Genomic DNA, 20568 nt, shown 5'->3' with positions numbered 1-20568 from the left:
AACCACGCGCTGCTTCTTCTGCATTTGTTGTGTGAGGGAAAACCCATATTAGTTCCGGAAATCTAACAACACACAGGTGTACTTTGGAGGGTAGCGTGCTACAGCTGTTTGCTTGTTGGAGGGCATGGTTATTAGTGGTAGAGGAAGCATAGCCTGGAGCTTTGAGCTTTCATAGTTCTCCTGGCAACTGCCAATGTCCTTCCAAAACTGATGAGCTCTTTGTATTTTATTTCTGCTGCCTGTCTCCCCAAAGCTATGTCTCTGCCTGTGTTTAAGTGTAGTTTGTATTGTCATTGTTGTGAAAGAAACAACTATGGATATACAGACTCTGTGCAGCAAGCTGCTTCCTTCCATTTTATTGCAGATGTCCTAAGATTTCAATTTTAAGGTCTTTTGGATTTTTTCCTGGCTCTTATGTACTTCACTGTGCACAGCACAGCTCTGGGCAGAGAGTTTGTTGTGTTACTGATACAGTGAGCTTAGGTGGAGAGATTGGTGATTGAGGCATCACGTGGGATCCAGGCCTTTTCAAGACCTGCTTAAGGTTCAGTTATTCTCCATTGATAAAATGCAGCTGGTAGCGTTTGTCCAATTCACAGTGGTCCAAGGAAGAACTGACACCACAAAAGCAACTCGCCTGCTCTGGTGATGAGAGTTGTCTATGAAGGCAGATAATGACGCCCATGTTTAAACTCTGCAGGACACTTGAAGCATGATTTCTCTCATTTCACAATCAGCTTGAGGACACCCATGTTTAAATTCTGCAGGACACTTGAAGCATGATTTCTCTCATTTCACAATCAGCTTGAGGCATGTCGGGAGTGACTGTAAGGGCTTTGTTGTGCAGCTTTTGTCCCTTCCCTGTGTATTTTTCTCACTCTTCTTGCATGACTGTACTTGGTTTTATTTTTAGTTCCAGACTAGGGGAATACAATATCTATGCATGTGCTTATTGCATGTTGTCCTGAATGTAATGTAGTTCTGTTGGTTTCGCAGTAATCATGAGACTCCATCATAAGGTGCACACTTAATCTGCCAAGATTTATAGACAAATTTTAAGATTCTGTAGTAGTTTAGAAAAGATAATTTTACAAACCTTCTCTTTCATTTCAAGTGGCATTTTCAAGGTTTTCTCCTCTGCTAAGAAGCATATCTGCAGCTGGGCAATCCCGCTTGTCCTTGCAATATTTACTTGCTAATATTTTCTATCAAAAATAGTAAACCGTATTTGCAAAGTATTAATATATCAAGCCACAACACTTTAAACATCTTAAAAAAATACCTGTATGCCAGTCCTGGTACTGCAGTGAAGAATTGCAGGCAATGGCAATAGACAGTCACATTTGTTGGAAGTAAACAAGTTAATGAATAACTGTCACATCTACGTAAGTTTTGAGGTCTGGGACTTTTAATGGCTGGATTTCTTGTTTGCTTTGGATGTATTCACATGGAATATATTCTTCCATCTGAATTGATTTTTGACCTTTTTTTCTCAAGTTTGTCTCGTGTTACGTAAGTATTTCAGTATGTGCTGCTTTGGCATTCACAGGTCTTAAGATGGCATTTTTGTACACAAACACATAACTTCCAGAAAAGCACCAAAAATTAGTGTCCTTTTGCAAATATTTTTTTAATCTCATATTATTAAAAGCCCTTTGAGTCTGAAAATTGAGTAATGTAACTTTCTGCAAACATGCATATTTTTCGGTGTGATTGGGAGATGTTTAGAATTACTGTCTTTAGGCCTGTACAGCCAAGAAACCAATTATAGACATGGTTAGAAAGCAATAGCATGCATTAGTCAGATTATAACAAGGTTTCAATAATGTAAAATTGGTGCACAACAAATTAGTTTGTATAGATTTTGACAGTTGTTGCCTTTAATAAACTAAATTATTAAGCAATACACAGCTGCAATGCTTCCAGAATTGGAGAAAACCAGACTCTTATTTCCTTGTCAAAATCTTTTCCATAAAGCAGGACTGAAGGCACTGGTAAGCCTGGTTTGAGTTGTTTGGTTGACTTTGTGAATCTGTCTGTCCCAAGATGATTTTTGTCTCCATAAATAGATGATAGATTACAAGAGCTACTTCAAAGACCTTGTCAGGCACCTTTTTTTTTGCTGTTAGTCTGATGGATGCATTCACATCTTTTGGGTTTGTTTTTTTTAAATGTAATTTATGAAAAAAATGTGACTAGATTAATGCTGTCTGTTTATTTTCACTACAAACCTGAGCCAAGAATTTAACTCGAGTCTCCTGAGAGAGTGCAAAAGATATGTGTTGTAACTCCATATACCTATTGAATTGCAACTTTGAAATCGAAGAACCTGTCTTTCCCTCTGGTAAAGTGTTACTACAATGCTACAAGTGAAAGCAAAATCTACCTGAATTCTAGAAATCAGGCTATTCAACCAGTACCTTTGTAATGGCTTCAGGTCCTGAGCTATGTTCCAGCTGCAGGTTTGAGATCTACTGTGGCTGTCAAACGATGGGCAAGTCTCTATTGTAGTGATACGGACTTTAATTAGGTATGACATAATTATGATATAACCTGCTTTTGGTCCAGTTTAGGACCAAGTCCCTCTATTTTTTACATGCATAGACAAGCAAATTAAAGTCCCATTTGAGGTGTGTGCTCCATCCCAGAAGTGCCACTCGATATTTATTCAAAAGGAACTGAGGCGCCTGCAAGACATGGTCACTGCCTGGCAGATCGTCTCTTCCCCTCTCACAGTCCAAGAGCAGCAAGGGCAGACCTTATCTCTGAGTGTCCTTAGCTGCAGTTTCTGGCAGTGTTTCATCTCTCACACTTTTCACCTGGGAGAACATGGAGGCACTGACTTAGTGGGAGTAAATGGAAAGGTGAAGGCTGCTTGTTCTCTTTGTAGTGTGGGTGAACCTCTCTGTTCACAAATGCACAACACTATAAAGCTCAAAAACGTGTCTGCTCAATGTACCATCAAAGCTCATCTAGATGTACACAGTGCTTCTTCCTTGGTGTGCCCCTCAGCAGCTAGTCAAATATAAGACTTTCTGAGCACCATCAATGTCCTCTGAGAATACCCTCTGCACTTCTTAAATCATTAAAAGATGGAATTATGGAAATGACAGTGGATAAGGAAGAGAAAAAAGATGTGCGTTCACTTGGGATATTGATATTGCCTTGAGGTAGTCAAGGCAGAACAGTAATGTTTTACAGATAAAGATCTTAAACTTCATAGTTTCATTTTCAGATCCTGAAATAACTGTTTTGCTAACAAGTAATGTTTTAATAGTACAGTTACACTTGAAGATGCAATACCGCTGAAGCTTTGCTTGTCTGTAGCATTTTAATCCATGCATACTTTTTTCAGGATCTGAGTAGATTCTCTCATGGGTGAGTCCCTTTCATTGGGATTAGGGCTGTTAGCGGTTTTGGAGTCTGCCTCTGTGATGTATCCTGAAATTACTATGTCTGCTGTTATCAAGGAAGTACCACTTTTATCATGTTTACTTTGTGATCATAAATATTATTCAGTGAATTGCAATCTTAAACTTTGCATGTGATAAATGATTTATTGTCAGTTTAACTTGTGATGCTATGTTTGGTTGTGCTGTATGTAAGCTTCAAATTATAACAAAATACTTAGCAATCAATGCAATCCTACTTGAAAATTAAATAGATTTGCTTACATTTCATAAAGCAGCTCTAAGAGGCTGACATGAATTTTTCGACCCAAGACTTTGGTTTTCTCTAAGCTGCTGCTCCTGTTAGTTGTGTGTTTTTCTCAGGTGTGGCAAAAAAAGGGATCTGTGGTGCTGTTTGCGGAGTCAAAATGGAAAAGCAAACCTTTTTTGGATGAACCAACCCTTATTCTGTTAACGCATTACTTGGATTTCAGTTTCTCTGGTAGTGACATTTGTTGGTTGGATGGGCTTTGAAATAGGGGGATTAGAGGGAATAAGTTGTAGCAAGCAGATCACATATCTCAGTGGTAACATTTGGGTTTATGCAAATGAAGAATAAGAAGCAGACCAGAAATTATGCTGCGCTCATAGGACAGACTGAAAATAAGGCCTTATTCATGCATTGAGCTCTCTGAAGATCCAAATGTATGCATTTCTTTAAGTTCAAGAGAAAGACATTTTTATTTAATGTCAGTTTATACTGAATTCTTTTTCTGTGCACACGTTTCATCGCCTTAGTAGCAGTCTTTGTTATAGCCGTACGGAAAGAAAACAACATCAAATACTATTAATATGTGTTCTAGTGGGGAAAACAGCCGTAAACAATACTTCCTAAAAGTAGGTAATTTCTATCTCCCCAATGGGCCACTTTCAATTTATAAAATGCACATCAGTACTTTTTTATGAGCATATAATTTACTTTTTTGTCTTTTTTTGCCTAACTATACATAATTTAATATCAAAACAAGCAAAAGCCTTAGACAGTCATTCAAGAAAGAAATGTTACTTGTTTGTTGAAAATCAATTTTTGATTATTTTTGAAAACTTGCATTGACTTAAGAAGTCCCAGTCTAATAGTAGTAAAGATTTCAGTTACAAGTCATAGAAGAGAAGAATCTATAATGGAAATTGCTCCCAAAAGTGTGTGAAGGTTTTAAGAGATTAAGTCGGTCCCTTTTGAATAGTTATATTCCTTTAATTTAGAGAAGTACAAGACACACTCTTCCCTGTATTTCTTTCAGTTAGCAAAATGAAAAAGTTTGTGGAAAAAACCCCACCCACAAAATGGGTAAATAGGACTCCATGCTGATCAAGGAGCACGCCCTGGTGGCAGATGAATCCAGCATGGCCTTATCCGGTACCCGGCCCTCCAGCTCCACTGATATCGATCAACCACTACAGGGAGGAAAGTGACATTTTCACAGAATCTTTTTAATTTTACCATCAATATTTGTCGTGTGCCAAAACAAGCGTGATGTGTGTAAATGTGGCATCATCACAGGTATTGGTGGTAGCATGATAAAGTTCCTGCTCTGTAATTAATTTTGAAACGGGGAAGTAATGTGTATTTTCGTACACATAGATATTTTAAGCTGCAGAGGGAAAGATTTCATGTTCACAATGCACGAATTCTTACGGAGTATGAGCATTTTAGTAACAGATACAGTTGTTAAGCTTGCCGGTTAGCGTCATGTAAAATGTTGGGTTCTCAAAATCATCCACATTTTTGCAGTGTTACCTGGTTTTGTCTTTTCCCTGAGGCTTGTAAATCTCTTCAGCCCTTCCCCTCCTTAACTTTTTTGGGTTCTTTTGTTTTTCTTTTCCTTTAACGAGACTGTAGGTTTGCAGTTTGATTCTTTTCAGATTCTCTGAAGTACGTGTAGATAGGCATGGATCTTGTAAGAAAGAAAAATGAAAGACTAAGCACGTAACTATGAAGCAATCCACGGCATTACCACAGAATGAAAGTTTCAAGTTCGGGTGTAGTAAGGGAAGTTCTACCCTGTGATTATAGGTGGGTACCCTGTGATGTTGTTCATTTCACCACATTGTTTGGTAGGAATGTAATTAAATGTGAAGTTTTTATCCTACATGCTACAAATTCTGTTAATGTCACTAATTTATATTAAAAAAAAAAAAAAGTGAACATCCTCCCTCCATGTAATTTGTAAGTCTTTGCAGCACATGCAGTAAATGTTATTTGTTAATTTGAAACAGGATAAAAGAATTTCCAGGATAAATATAATTTAGGAGATTCTTTGATGGTCACATTATGTGGTGCAAGTGACTTCAGAAGTAGCTGGCAGTTGGGATCCCTGTGAAAAATTACTTTTGTCACTTAGTCATTTTTAAAAGACCTGGTAAGTTTGGCTGTGCATTTAGTTCTTGCTGTGCACATCACAGCCCTCTCCATCCCATGGCAAGTTAGTTAACTGTAAACAGGTTTCCTGTTGCTGTTGTAGGGAGGCTAGTGTAATGATGAATTTCTCGTGTTTTGGGTGTGTTGTGTTTTTGTGTATGCTCAGTGGGGAGTTGTGGAGAGGAAAGAAATTCCTCTTACAGCAGCTTCTCTTGAGGGTGGGATGATACACCACGCTCTTTCTAGTTCTTTCTTCTGTTAGGCATCGTTTTCTCCTGTTAGGCATTGTTTTGGGGACAATATCAATTATTTACTTGAAATATAGTTTACTCTAAATGAATGAAAAATACTTAGTGTAAACTTACATGCTTTGAAGTTTGTATGTTTTAAGTGTTGAAATTTATTGCTCCCTCTTGTTTGTTCAACCAGCAAGATCAGCATAGCCTTTTAATGGCCTTTTGCACTATCATTCAGAGTTAAAATTTTGTAAGTGTGTTAAATTTTGCTTCTGATTTTTTTTAATTAAATTTTATCAAAACAGTTGATATGTACAGTTAGGTTCATAGAAATTATCAAGGCACAGTACATAATAGCTTAGTCGAGAATTAAAATTACATTAATACAGCTTTCAACTTAACTTGTGAGGTACTCTCAGGAAGTGGTGTTACAGAGGAGGACCAGAACACTTTTTAAGGCCAGGGTGGTGGTACTGGAGTGTTTTTCTCAGAAATGCAGTAATGAATAAACTGACTTTTATTATGAGGAAGCTGATGATCTCCACGTGATGCTTGTGGCATTTACTTCTCACACCTCTAGGTTGTAGTGTTTACATCTCTCATTCTGAAAAGGAGAACAATTAATGTGTAAATATTAATTAAACAAATGTTGCAGTTTCTCTGTATGTGGAGAAGGCTACTGCCATCGGTGTTCATGGCATTCTCCCTTCTCTTGCCAAGGGCTCTTCCTGTACTTTTGGAGGCTAATGTCCACTCAGCTGTCAGGGGCTCTACAGGAATGAGAGAGAAGTTTATTTGAATCTCTTCGGAATTTAAACATGGAAAATAATTGCTGATTAAAATACTCTCTAGTTCCTCAATCAAAACAAGGAAAAAACATTTTAAAGTCTTATTCAGCTTATTAACAGACTAAATAGCGAAGGGCTTCTTAGAGGTCAATGATTGTTTTTTAAGATAATGGAAATTCTGAAATGCTATGTGCTGCTTAAGGCATATGTTGCTTTCCTTGGTCTTAGTTCCTGTTTTAAGGAGGTGTTTGGGATGTTTAAGTGTTATTTGTAATGTATTTTGTCAGCCTTTGTGGCTGGAGTTCAGTATTTAGGAAATAGTTTGCTGTTTTCGTGATCCTCTTCATTTTGGGCAGGGTTATCTATTTTACTAATATGCTGTTTGAAGCAGGACATACTTTTTTTTTTTTTTTTTTTTTTGATATGTGGATTCTTTTCTTGGGGTGCCCAGATAGCGTTCCTGTGCCTCTACGTTCAAAGATTTCTCCTTAATTCCTTAGTTCATGTAAAATCGCTCTTTAATGGTTTAATCTGCAATGAATATTGGTGGTAGGAATCACTATGTTATACAAATACAGGATCAGTAATTGTTCTGATCACATAGGGAGTGTTAAAGTTTTTGAGTCGCTTGTGGAAATTAACTCCATGAGGATATTTCAAGGATTCTTTCATATAACATGTTCTGTGTAATCGGTTGGTATTAAATCAGATCCAAAAGGGTCAGTTTTGAAAATGCTGGGTGGTTTGATCATGGCCTTGTGTTTCATATTTTTTTAATCTGGCTACTGAATTTTAGTTTTATACTTTAGCTAACATTAAAATAAGCTACCACATCAATACTTAGCCATTTGTAAACTTCAGTCTGAATTCTCGTGAAGTTCCCCTTTGTCAATATGGGCAGCCAAAAAACCCAGAAATTTCTTTAAAGCTAATGCTCTATTCTGTGCTAGGGTTTTGTTTTCAACTAAAAGAATGAGAAGAGAGTAGAGTTGAAACTATGCCTCTAATTTTTTTACATAAATTCGATGTAAGTAATTGAAAGATGGTCTTTAATTTTTGTTCAGTTATTTTCTTACCTAAGTATGTATTGTAATCAGTAGGAAACTGAATGTTGTTTTAATGCTTTCATTAAAAAGACTGGTAGAAAAATAGCTTTTATCCTTTTTTCATCCTTTAAAATAAATATTGATAGAAACTATCATAATATGGTTTGTGTTACAGGTGGTGTAATACCAAAGGCTGTACTGCTGCCACATCACAATTTTGTGGGGTTTCAGAGAGTAGTTCTGGTAAGGACACTCAATGATTTATCTATTTATTTGTCATAAAAGTGGACTGATAGTTTGGTACAATTTAGTATTAGTAATTGCAATTACATGCATTTACAGTATTTGTTAGGTTTCAGTTTCTGCAGTACTCTGAATCTTGAAGTATTCTTTTATTCAATGGTCTTTAACAGCTCCTTTTGGAGCTGTTATTGTCTCATGTGTAAATCCATATTCATTTCGTTGAGAGTCGTTGTGGTATAACACATCAATTCACAGCATGGAAATAGTAATAAATAGACCATTTGACAAAGCACGTTGTAAAAATTGTATTGTCTACTTGAAGTGTGGAGTCACTATTGCCTTAGTGTGTATTAGTTTTTAAAAATTGTGGGGGGGAAATTACTGTGTTTTGATCATGGTACTTTTTTATTTTCGAGTACTGAAGGCTTGGCTTCCTAAAGGAAAATATGAATATGTGGTTCAGAGGGCAAATACCCAGACCGTTAGCTGTGACTAGTCTCCTCGTCTTAAATTTACTGTACAGTCACGACTTTGCAATTGTTTTCTTTAAATGTATACAACTGCAGTCTCTCTATCATTTCTTTTGATTTTGCATACTTGCCTTAAACATATTTTCTTGTCTTTTCTCCAAATGGTCAGAGTTACGTTTTTCTAATAAAGGCAAGATTCATTCTGAACCAGTGTATGGACAGCCATGCTGAAGTATTGTGCAAGAGCACAATTCAGTATTTGTTCTTTCAGCAGTGGATAACGAATAACCAGATTTGTACCTGTAGAATCTTTAATATATGCTGTAATTTAACAAATGTCTTGTGGGCGTAGCAGATGTCTTTTCTTTCTTTTTTCTTCCCCCTTTTTTTTTTTAATCATATTTCCTTAAAGTTTTTGGCAAGCTCAATTTGTGTACTATCTTAGGTCTATAGAGGGCACTCAAAGACAGAGAGAATTTGTTTTAACAAACCTTATATTGAAAGTAGACCCCCACAAGGTAGAGAAGGATATTGCTGACTATTCTTGATGGCCTTGCTCTTGCAGGGAGCTGTTGTACTGGCTCTGCTCCAACAAATCACTTAAGCAATTGAAGTCGATGGGACCAGAATATGTTTAAATATTCTTCTGGGTTGATCTGTGTCTGTGTATATTTTCACAAGCTCTTTATTGTTTCCTAAAAACAAGGTGGGGTTCACAAGAAATTCTTAATGGGATTCTCTAGTCAACCTAAGAAGCTGGTAGTATGTCTTTCTGTGTTGGAGATTTGGGTGGGAGGGGGCTCTGAGAAGCCCTGGAGGCTGATAAATTAGGGAAGCAAAAGGTGCTATTTGAACATGCAAGTGAATTGCTATAAAGACTGAAGCCACTTTCCCTGCTGTCATTGCATTAGATTGGTCTATCTAAAATATTTGGGCACTGTACTATTCACACTGTATGGTTTCCAGCTCTGTAGGTACATAATACCTTGAGCATGCACAAATCATGCATGTAGGCTTACATTAGAGTTTCTAAATCTTGGAGTGGAAGAAAATAAGCTTTCAGATTTAGATGAGAGAAATGGCATAGTGAAGTTTTGAGAAGCATTACTCAAGAATGTTAAACGGCAATTCTGCAAAGAAAAGACATCACAGCTTTATAAATATTGTAAGAAAAGAAAGATGATGGGAGCCCTTTGGCATCTGAGAAATACTGAAAATTTTTCAAAATGTTGTGAGCACTTTGTGCAGTACTTATTAAAGTATAATGTCATGTGGAGAAGTCATGGACTTCTTCCTCTCTATCATCCCTTTATTTTCAAATAATGCTTCGATTACTTGAAATGGGTTAGCAGAATTTTTCATGTGTGGAACCTGTTATTCTGGTGTTTGAGGTAAGGTGAAGATAACCTAATATAGTGCGTTTCTTTTTGTGAAAAGCCATCCTATCTAATTTGTTTAAATCTGAACTAGCAGAACTAGTTACTGTGATTGCTTAATTCTGCAAAAGATACAGTAAAGGTCACTTGTGGGACAATTTGAAGACCATTTCAGTGCAGCTGCCTATGTAATGGTAGCCTGCAGTTATAAGACAGGGTGTATTTCCATCTTCTGATATTTTAACTTGACTAAGCAAAACTGTTTTATCTCCACAAAGCTATGATCATATTTCCAGCTGCACCAGTAGAGAAGACTGTTTAATTCAAAATAGAACCTTCTAGTGAGGGAGAGGGGGTTATCCTATTACACAGATGATGTATCTTCAGGTTTTGAATAGTTTGCTTCAAAGGGGATTAATTAAAAAATTAGTGAGAGCAGATGTCTGATGTTGGCCTAAGCAGTCAGAAAGAAGAGGAAATGTCCTGGGTTTGAACTTTTTATCTTAATTGGATCCTTTGTGACTCTCAGCCCATTTGATAAGAGCTTCTTTAGTAGACTCTCCTGCTTCTACTGCACAAAGCCAACAGTTTTAAATTTTAAGGTTTTTATGCATGTTTATGGGCATTCATGCAAGCATTTACATACAGCTTTGAAGGATGCTTCCCTCACAAAACAGAACTTTATATACAACAGGCTGCTTTGGTATAGCTTTTCTATATCCCATGTGCTATACAGAAAAACAAAAATAGTGTTCTTTTAAACTGTCTTTTAATACTTTTTTTCCAAACTCATTGTATATCCCTCTGCAGGTGTGTTCAGGTTTCTTTTACTAGTCAGACTCTCTGTACAGGAAGAAGTAAGGAAGAAGTTCTTTACAGTGAGGGTGGTGAAGCACTGGAATGGGTTGCCCAGGGAGGTTGTGGATGCTCCATCCCTGGCGGTGTTCAAGGCCAGGTTGGACAGAGCCTTGAGCCACGTGGTTTAGGGCAAGGTGTCCCTGCCCATGGCAGGGGGGTTGGAACTAGATGATCTTAGGGTCCTTTCCAACCCTTACGATTCTATGATTCTATGATTCTACAGTTCCAAATTAGCAATAATAATGTTATGCTTCTTTAATCTTCTAAGATCAACAATGCAGTTGCTTCTACAGATACAGATGACTGCAATGTGTAGGAGCAGTCTGGGGCTTGTGTTGTGGCAGGCATGTTCATTGGATCTGTGGGAATTTTTTTCTTTGCAGCAGTATAAATATGCCTATAGACTTAAACTCTGATGAAGTATCAGAACTTAGCATTCATTGAGAGTTGTCCTTAGTCTAGGATAGTTTAAGTTAGTTAAAATATTCCATTTTCAACTAACAAGCAAAGAAGCTGCTTGTTATTTTCAGGGCATTTTGTAAAAGACTGTTCTTGGTGATTCAGATACTGGAACAGCTCTCAGTAAAGAAAAAAGGATATATTGCAGCGTACAGAAGATCTGATCAAGGATGATGACTGTATTGTATGTCTCTTCTATATATTATAGGCATATCTCCTCAGCACATATGCTATTCTTAATATTCTGCCAAAAGACCCTTGATACAGCTTCATTTAGAGAAAAAAATAAGCAGATGCTTGAGGCAGGAAGGGGCACCAACTTAATGTCTAGACAAACCTTTGGGGGCATGAGTGAGTTTTTCATTAAATGTAAAGATATGGTGATTGAATGTCTGCATCACAGGTGATTAATGTAGCAGAAACTGATAATTACGTCAATTAAGGAAAGATACTTGCAGGCTTGGAAAACAATCTGGCCTTTGTTGCAGTTAGTGGGGGCGAGGTGTTTTTGTTTACCTGTGCCCCGGCAAGGGTCTCAGGTCTGCAGCTTAACTTCTTGTGTAGTTGAGTGTCCAGTGGAAGCTGGGGCAAGGGTTACGCAAGTCACTTCATTGTCTCTCTCATTCTTTGGTTATTGCCTTGCTGCCTTATAGACAGTTTGTGGCAGAGGCAATGGCAGCCGTGAGAGACCAACGATGACAGAACAGTGCACCAGGAATGCCCAATCTTCCCAATCTTTCATTTCAGTAGAAGTAAAGCAGTATTCTGCCCTTACAACCTATACCAGCAGCCTGTTTAACCTGCCTCTAGGCTGCTTATTTCTAGAGTTGTCTCAGGCACACTTGGCCAGCTTGACCAGCTGTGCTGGTTGGTGTAACATCTCCAAGATATTGCTTAGGTGGTTGGTGCTTTATTTTTCAATTACATCTTAAGGGATTGCATGTGTATTGCGGATTGATATATAGTCCAGTGAAAGAAGAAATGAGAATTTTACATTGCTCTCACATTTTCGTTATTTTAGGTTGTAAATAGAAAATAGGACAAGTACTTGATCACGCTGTGTCGCAACTGAAGACAAATGAATTATTGCGTACTGTCTGTGGCTGCAATCAGTCATGTTCATAAGTGGCCATGCCTGGTCTCCTTAGGAGGGCTAAGATCGTGGATATTAAACTCTTACTTGAGTAATACTTGATTTAAATTGAACAGATAAGAGCAGTTTTGAGTCTTTGAATACCAAAAAGAATGTTTGTCAGACAGTGTTTGTGTTTTAAACTATTTCACAGGTTTTGAGAGGCACATCAACTTGCCAGAAAAGGCAAACACTTCACATCTTGTTCTTCGTTAGAAGTCAATTCCAATAAGGCTTCTAAGTGATTTAGGTGCTTCTGGTAAATTTAGCTACCCAATTTCAAAGTCCATCTGAGGTGAAATCTTTAGGTGCTAAAGTTAAGTGTGGTTGATTTCTGATCCACTTTAACCATCCTTTTTCTAAAATTAATTTGTAAGCATTAAATCTTAATTAGTACATCTCTCTTTTCTGAGGAATGCTCTGATTTAATAATTTCTTCCTGCTAATTAGTCTTCAATTAAAAAAAAATAAGCTGGGGTGAAGATGGTTTCATACTGCCCTTTTGCACTTGATTTTGTTTGGTAACTAGTTTCTGTCATTTAAGTTCAGGCACTGCAATTTGATTGTTCTTGAGCAAAAATGTGCTGCAGTTCTAAGACAGCTTTTAAAGATTCAGAGCTGTTGTTTGCCCTTTTTAATACTGTTGTTGCATTTGGGTTTTATTTGAGAATAAAAGAAAGTTGTGTTGTAGGTGGTATCAGAGTAGTTGTAAGGAAAGGATGTCTGTCTTTGCAGATTAGCAATCTAATAAGGCAGGGATAGTGAGGAGTGTGGGAGTAGACATGCCTAATGTAGATTCACACTTTGGAGGTTTTTTTACATTCATATGACCAATCGTAGAAACATGTTGTCTATTTTTGGTTTTGTGAAACGGGGGAGACTTTTAATTTTTATTTTTTAAGGTCCTGAACTCATAATGGTTATTCACCTGCAGATTCCCACAGGCTCATTTCAGACAGCTGTAGTAAACAGGGCTGGATGTGAAAATGCTTGGGTAAAGGAAAGAGTTGAATTTTTAATCTGAGGGTAAACTTTCTTAAGCTTTCTTTAAAACTCTCCATTCATGCGTAATGCTGCAGTCAATCATGAGTTACGTATCTTTAAATCTTTTGAGGTGAATATCTTGGGGCTAGAAAGAACTTGTCAGTTTATATTTAATTTATTTGAGACTTTAGGATATCTTTCATAGCTGTAGAGAACTTTGAACACTAAATATGATGAATGTTAGCACGTATGTTCAATACCAAATTCTGCTGTCCAACTGCAGTTAGATTCTCAACATGTTTAGTATCTGGTTAATAGAGAAAAACATGTCTAAAGTTCAGAGCATTTCTACTGTTAACATTTATAAGTACCAATCTACCTATCTGCCATGAGTCCACAACTCATGACTAATATTGGCCTTGTCCCAAGTAGTTAGAAGTAATCGGCTGCTTTTATTAAAAAAAAATTCACAATAAAACCCCGCATTCTTAATACAATTAATTCATTGTTTTCCCTGTCTGAAGGGTGCTGTTTGCTTCATCCCAAATTAAAAAAATAAATGAATATATATGGCCTTCTCTTCAGTAAGTAGCAGGTTCTGATGTAGTTGCTCTTGATTAATGGCCACTAAAGCTGGAGATATCCTTCCTTGTTAACAGTTTATATTTTCTTGACTTGAAATTGTAATGAATTGTAACTGAAGGATCTTCTTTGTGTCGTGTGAGGTTGTTTGGAGTTTTTTCTTTTTTTGACTCCATGATGGTATTTTCTCACAGGGGTTTTACGTTTCATCCTTCATTTTTCAGAAGCAGCAGACTCGGAGCTGTTAGTATTCAACAGAACATCTGCCTCAGGAAAAAAATGGCAGCTTTCATGTGCTACAAAGGAATTTCAGAAAAATTATTTGTTATCCCCAAACTAGATGCTGCCAGAGTACATAATTCCAGAACTACTTTTCTCATAGGAAAGATGTATAAGACTAGGCTTAACAATGGGGAAATATTTGCGTTTAGAATAGATCAAACCCTCTTCACCTGCTCTGTGAACAGAGCACCTCATTACCGTCTCTCTTTTTTTTTTTTTCACCTAATCAAATCATGTGTTTATATCCCCAACACTGCAGAAGTTACATGCTGTGCCAGACAATCCAAGATCTTTTCTAAAATAATGTAGGAGTTGGGGAAGATGCTCACAACAGAGAGCACCCCCTTCCCCTGGATCTTCCACTGCAGGAAATGCTTCTCTTGCTCTGTTTATGTAGTTAGTATTATTTATAGGGTAGTTTTGTTAACTTATCTGCTGAAAATAAAACTTGCACTTGATATTAGCTTTGTAGGTGCTAAAAAAGCTGAGGTGAGAGTGTTCAGGCTCATACACCAAGGGCAGGGCAAGTGAGTGAGTGGATCCCTTTGCTGGAAAAGGTCATGTTCGTGTAGCTGTCTGTGGCCGGACTGATGTAAGTGCATTTGGTTTTAGTTTTGTTTCAGGGTGTTCACTGGGAAAGACAAACCAGGCCCTAAAGACATGCAGAAATTCAGGATAATTGCCTGAGTAATGATAGCAACCTTAATAAAACATTAAAACCTCTCATTTCACAAAAAAGACCCAATCCAAAGCCATGAGGCAGTGGTGGCCTCTCATGAGTGCTTCAAAACTTAGACTCTACCAAAATTCATTGCTGTTCGTTTGAATGTTCTTGGATCTCCTAGGCAGGGGCTGCTTGGTTCCCCACAGGCTCAGCCTCATGAGCACCAGGGCATACTGCAGAGGAAGACTTGGGGTCTTTTTGTTTTACTTTTGGTTATGGAAAAGTTACAGATGTGCAGTATGGAATGGACTTCACCAAAGAGGTGCCCAGCCTTGTGTTTAATGTGAGTTATAGGTGTCAGCATGGTGCAGAGGGGTGCCATGAGAAGATGCTGGTTGGCTCTGGCAGGCATGCTGCTGTTCTGGTTTCTGCACTCAGTCAGATGCTGCTAACTCCATTCTCTGCTGTGCTTTGTTATTCTGCGTAGGCATAACTTCAAATCACCTCAATTTGTTGTTGTTATGGCAGCATTAAAAAACCTTGCAAACCAAGAAAGAGGGAACTCACTGTGGTAAATACACAGAAGCAAGTCAGACAAAGGCCTTTCTCCTGCAAGCACGTGAGGACATGTCTGAGGGCACAAGGCTAAACAAACACGGACGAATAAAATGAACAGGGTTTAGTTGGAATAGAAAACACTGTTCTAAAGATGAATTGAATTTTTTGCAACCATCAGAGTTTATTTGTGCAAAATGTTAGCAACTTGTGTAGCAATGGGAAAGTAGTGAAAGAAGAATGTAGAAAAGGAAGTGACTGAAGGAAGTACAGATAAAGGCAGTGCTCTTGAAAGTGGTTGGAGGCATGAATTCGGGAGTGCAGAGTACATGTAGGCAGTACGTGGTGAAGAGGTGAAAACCAGGGCAAATGTGCGACCACAGGTTCAAGATCGTATGTCAAATCAAGATGAAAGCCAGAAGATGGATCACCAGCTTGGGAAAGATAGCAGGTACAGCAGATAGAAACTGTAAAAGGGTGACGGTATGGGGAAATGGAAGAGGAGTCCATACAACTGTGTGAAAAAGTCCTCAGTCAAAACAGAGATGCTATTGTAGGAGTGCAGAGATATCTTTCCACAGATGCTTGTAAAACTACATATGCTGGTTTTTTACCATCAGGTAGCAATATAAATATTTTAATCATAACAAACAGAATCCATGCCAGGCTACATGGTCACTAATCACTGTTCCACAATAAGATTTCCAGAACACACACATGCAACCAACCCAAAACCACAAACAGTTGAAAACTGACTAATTACGAAAGTCTGCCCAACTTCAGTAGTTTTCCACTGATAAATAAGTAGCATTAGTCCAAGCTCAGAATGAATCTTTTTTTGTAAGCCATCAGTATGAAGGTCAGCAGAAGCAGCATAGTAAAAAACTGTGTCACTGTTAGTGCACCAATATCCATCAGCTAGAGCAATTGATGTAGATGTAATCACTGTCTCTAATAGAAATAAAGTCAGGGTAATGGAACATTGTCACAGGATCAATGTCTCCTGTTTTGAAAATAAACCCCCTCAGCTTTGCCTTTGCATTTATGTACCAGCAGGCGACGACATCATTCAATTCATTTGACACAGTCCCTTAGAGCCTTGAATGATCTATTGTGGGAACATCAGGAACAATGTATTGAGAAAAAATGGTATGTTCTCGATCGGGTGTACAGGTCGCGTTGTTTGGTGGGTTTTCCAGCAGTGAAAATGAGAATAAATCAGCTGAGAGCAGAAACTTAGCACAGTGTGGAGATCTTTCACTCTGTTTAACAGTTTAATTTCTACGCATTTTTGATCAAAAAGCTCACACCATAATTCTTGTGCTTATTTTCAATGATGCATGGTCACAAATAGAAGGCATTTTTTGGACATTGCCCCTCCCCTACCTTAATCTCAGCAGAAGCTGTTGATAGGGCTCATTTTGGCTGACTCAAGAGCTCTTCTCAATCAGTTTTTTCTCTGAAATTTTTACAGAGTTTGATCCAAGCAAGGATTAATGGGTGTGTTCCCACATTCATCCATAATTAATTCTTTTGCTAAGGCTTTAATGCAGCATGGGAGATTAGCAGTCATATAGTTGTATGCTTAAAATTGAGTGCTTGCCAAAGAGGTACATTGCATGGGATTTTAAAAACCATAGCAGACAATTCTTCTTCCAGTTTTTGTCTTTCTTGTATTTGATTCCAGCAACCTACTGCTATTCTGAATCTAGATCCAGAGAATATTAGTACGCCATTATTTTAGCACTTAGTAAAGCCATTTAACAATTTTACAAAGCCTTTTTGAGACAGGGTCTATTAGTTTGATTACAAAAGTCTTTATTTAAATTAGGTGTTCCTGAAGGATTCTAACTCTGTCTAAAGGGACATCCTTCTAATGGCCTAAGAATGGAAGCTCTACAGCTTGCTTGACATTACCACTGTTTCTTTGATGGCCCCACCAATAAGAAAATTCTTCCTTTTTGGGGGACAGATGCCTCTCCCTGGAGTAACAAGCATTTGTTTGGTATTTCCCTCTCTATTACAGACTTAGGTATATTTAGCATACAGAGTCTAGAAAGTGGACTTTGTGGGACATCTTCTGAAGTATTCCATACTGGCCAAACTTATACTGCTGCTTCCCCGGGTAACTGTGCTAATTCTGGCCATCAATCAGAAGCTATCTGTTTCTGATCAGTTTTAGAAATGCTGTGTTTCCTGTTTTTCAGCTATAGGCATCTGCCCAACTTGTGTGCAGGTAGGACAATCTAACCCTGTAGGTCATCCCATCAAGCCATGGGTTCCTTCTTTCCAACAAAATGCCTTTAGTCTGGATTAAGTGTTTTATTAAGGAGAATTTCGTAACGTTTGGTTATATTTCCTGGAGCGCTCTAAAAATTATTCAAGCATTGAAAGAGGGTGGTGATTTAGCTTTTTAACTACTATTTTTGAACAGTTCTCATTTAATCCTCGTTTGCCTGCATCAGTGGACTTGAGTCTGTGATTAAAAGCCCTCTCCTTATCTGCCCTCAGGGGAGTGAGCCAAGATGCTTGGGCGTGGGATCTTGTGGGAAGTTAGGGAGGAATGGCTTTCATGAAGTAGTCAAAATTGAGTCAGGATTTTCTTCTGCTGGTGGTTTTACTGGAATATGGGTGCATGTACTGAGCAGCTAGGTTTGTCTTTTAAGCTTTGGGGAATAGCGTATTTGCTCCTCAAGAAAGATGTATCGGGACTGCCTCCATTTCAATAGGGTTGTAATTATCTTGCAGAAGATTTGTGTCTGGAAAGAGATGTCTATTTTCATTGTTCACCAAACAGTTGGAAAGTCTTTAAATACTAATATACAATAACCTTTTGCTATTCTAATACAGGAAATAAGGAGGAAAAAAGTCTTCCCTAAGCACTTCATTTCTTCTTGTGTTGCACTATAACAAGATAAAAAAGATGTTTAAGAACCTAGAGAGTGCTGAAGAAAGTGTCGGTACCAGAAATATCCCTTAGTCTTCTTTAGTCGGTCTAGGGATTTGCAAAATATGGCAGCCAGGAATCACTGCAAAATGCCATATAGCTGTCCAGGAAGACTCTAGAAAGCATGAAACTTTGCAGCTTTGTAGCCATAGCCCTGGAAATATGATACTGAATATACTGTGGCTTGTTTCTCTGCGGTAACATCCGGAATCCCAGTCTCCTGGGTCATGCAGCATATGACTTTGGGGAGGAGATTCATAGTTCAGTAATTAAATACTACTTTGCTCTAGGCAAAACCAGCAAATGGGCTTCATCTGCAGCTTATTTTGTAATAGCACTCAGGACTGCGCTTGACATTTCTGGGGACTGACTACTCAGATAAGTAGGCAGTAAATTTAGCTAAGGTTTTGGGTGGTTTTGGCTTTTTTTTTTTTTTTTTTTTTCTTCTTTTCAGGGGTATAATTCTTTTTCTTCAGAAAATTTCAGACTGGCTTTGTAATCTTGTGTGCTTCATACTTTCAAATTGGCACAGAAAGACAGAGACTGTTGCCATAAATTAGGTCACTAAAGCTGAAGTACAGAATACAAATATTTATCGCCTGAGCTAAGGAAAAAAATTCAGACAAGGAAAGGAAAAAGTATTTTTTTAGTATTCGGAAATGAAGCTGTATTTTGAGGTTAAAAGCAAAGCAGTATTTAGAACATGAGAAGCATCTTGTAGTTTAAATTGCTAGAAGGAAAACTAGCAACGCTTGATCATGTGGGAAATCAGTAAGAAGATTCATTAGTAGAATTACAGATAATTTTTTATGCAGGTTCACATTTGTCATAGATTATTGAATCTTAAAAAAAAAAAAGGCACATTTAAATAATAGCAATTTAGATATAGGTAAAAATGCAGAAAATTAGATAACTTTCATTTTGAGATGTGTTATGACAAAGCTTATACATTTAAGTTAAAAATCATTTTTGTTTAAATTCAGAAGGTTAGAAAGAACTCCTAATTGCAGATTGTCAGATAGTAGAACTTAAATAAGGGCTCATTTGTATTGTGCCCAATACAATATTGCAGCCCATCTCTGAAGATGTGAAATAGGAGTGTTTAGAGCAATTAGTTGAAACCGTTAAAGAAAACTCAACCTTTTTTTCTTTTTTTTCTTCTTTTTAAAGTATGAGAAAATGTTCTTTTGATTGAAATTGGTGTCTAATAAATTCTTACACAGAAGGACATACAACACTGGTCATACACTGCATACTTGACATACAGGTACCACTAATTTATTTTATGAGTTTTCCTTTATAAACTATTTCTAAAAGGCTATGCATAACTCTACTTTGGATGTAGTCTTACTGAGTTCAGCAGCCATTTGGAGTAGACACACCACATCTTGGGGAGGAGTCTTTGGAGAATGCTTTAGTACAGCAGCCACCACCAGCAGTGTTTTGTGGAGCCCTGGTTTAAAAGTCCAGTTCTGCAAGGTACTCACACGGTAGATTTGGTACCCAAATGAAGTCCTGGTGAAACCTCGCACATCCAGAACTTCACCTGGTCTGAGTGGTTGGACTTAAATAGCACCCTTTTCACTTTCTTCAGCACCTCTGATTTGATAAATCCAAGCAGACTTGGTGGCATTGGTGCCTCGCAGTCTTAATCGACCTGGATGCAGTTTTATCAGCACTTTCCTGAGCTCTGGGGTATTGTCTGTCCCGAGTCACCATGACAGCAACCACTTAGCTGTCAAGCTCAGCAGGTAGATTTGGCAGGCTGAGGGAATCCAGTGTTAGTTGCAAAGTGTAATGAAGAGGAATTGTGTATCGCACACAGGACTTCATTTTTATTTTTGAGAGAGGTAATACAGATGTAAAGCAGAATTGTAATAAAACTTTCCAGAGGACATGTACACAATTTCAGGGGTTTTGGGCAGAATTAAAAAAAAACAACCCTCTGCATTTCCAGGTTGGGTCATGTAACTTGCCTTTTTTTTTTTTTTTAAATCATCATAGTCATAAAAAAATAAGGAAGATTCTTAAGCAGCAGATAAAAAGGAAAAAATGGTATCACTGTCTATGTGCACACATGCTGGGAAAATATTTGTCTGGATTTCTTGTGAAAGAGGGAAAAATAAAAGGACTAGTGA

The 20568-nt window shown here is 37.7% G+C and overlaps 1 protein-coding gene across 7 annotated transcripts in view; it reads left to right on the top strand.

Moving 5' to 3' along the window:
• TBL1XR1 (TBL1X receptor 1) overlaps positions 1 to 20568 on the top strand; it is a 116426-nt gene that overhangs the window by 68072 nt on the left and 27786 nt on the right. For 3 of the 7 annotated variants that reach the window (XM_030496202.1, XM_030496197.1, XM_030496198.1), the window contains exon 3: positions 8054 to 8121. The exons of the other annotated variants lie outside the window; for them this stretch is intronic. The gene's annotated coding sequence lies outside the window, so the exon portion shown is untranslated. The remainder of the gene's footprint in view (positions 1 to 8053; positions 8122 to 20568) is intronic. 7 annotated transcript variants of the gene reach the window in all.

The sequence above is a fragment of the Strigops habroptila genome, chromosome 8, assembly GCF_004027225.2.
Source record: "Strigops habroptila isolate Jane chromosome 8, bStrHab1.2.pri, whole genome shotgun sequence".
NCBI classification, from domain to species: Eukaryota; Metazoa; Chordata; class Aves; order Psittaciformes; family Psittacidae; genus Strigops; species Strigops habroptila.
This window is presented reverse-complemented; position numbering and strand designations above follow the sequence as displayed.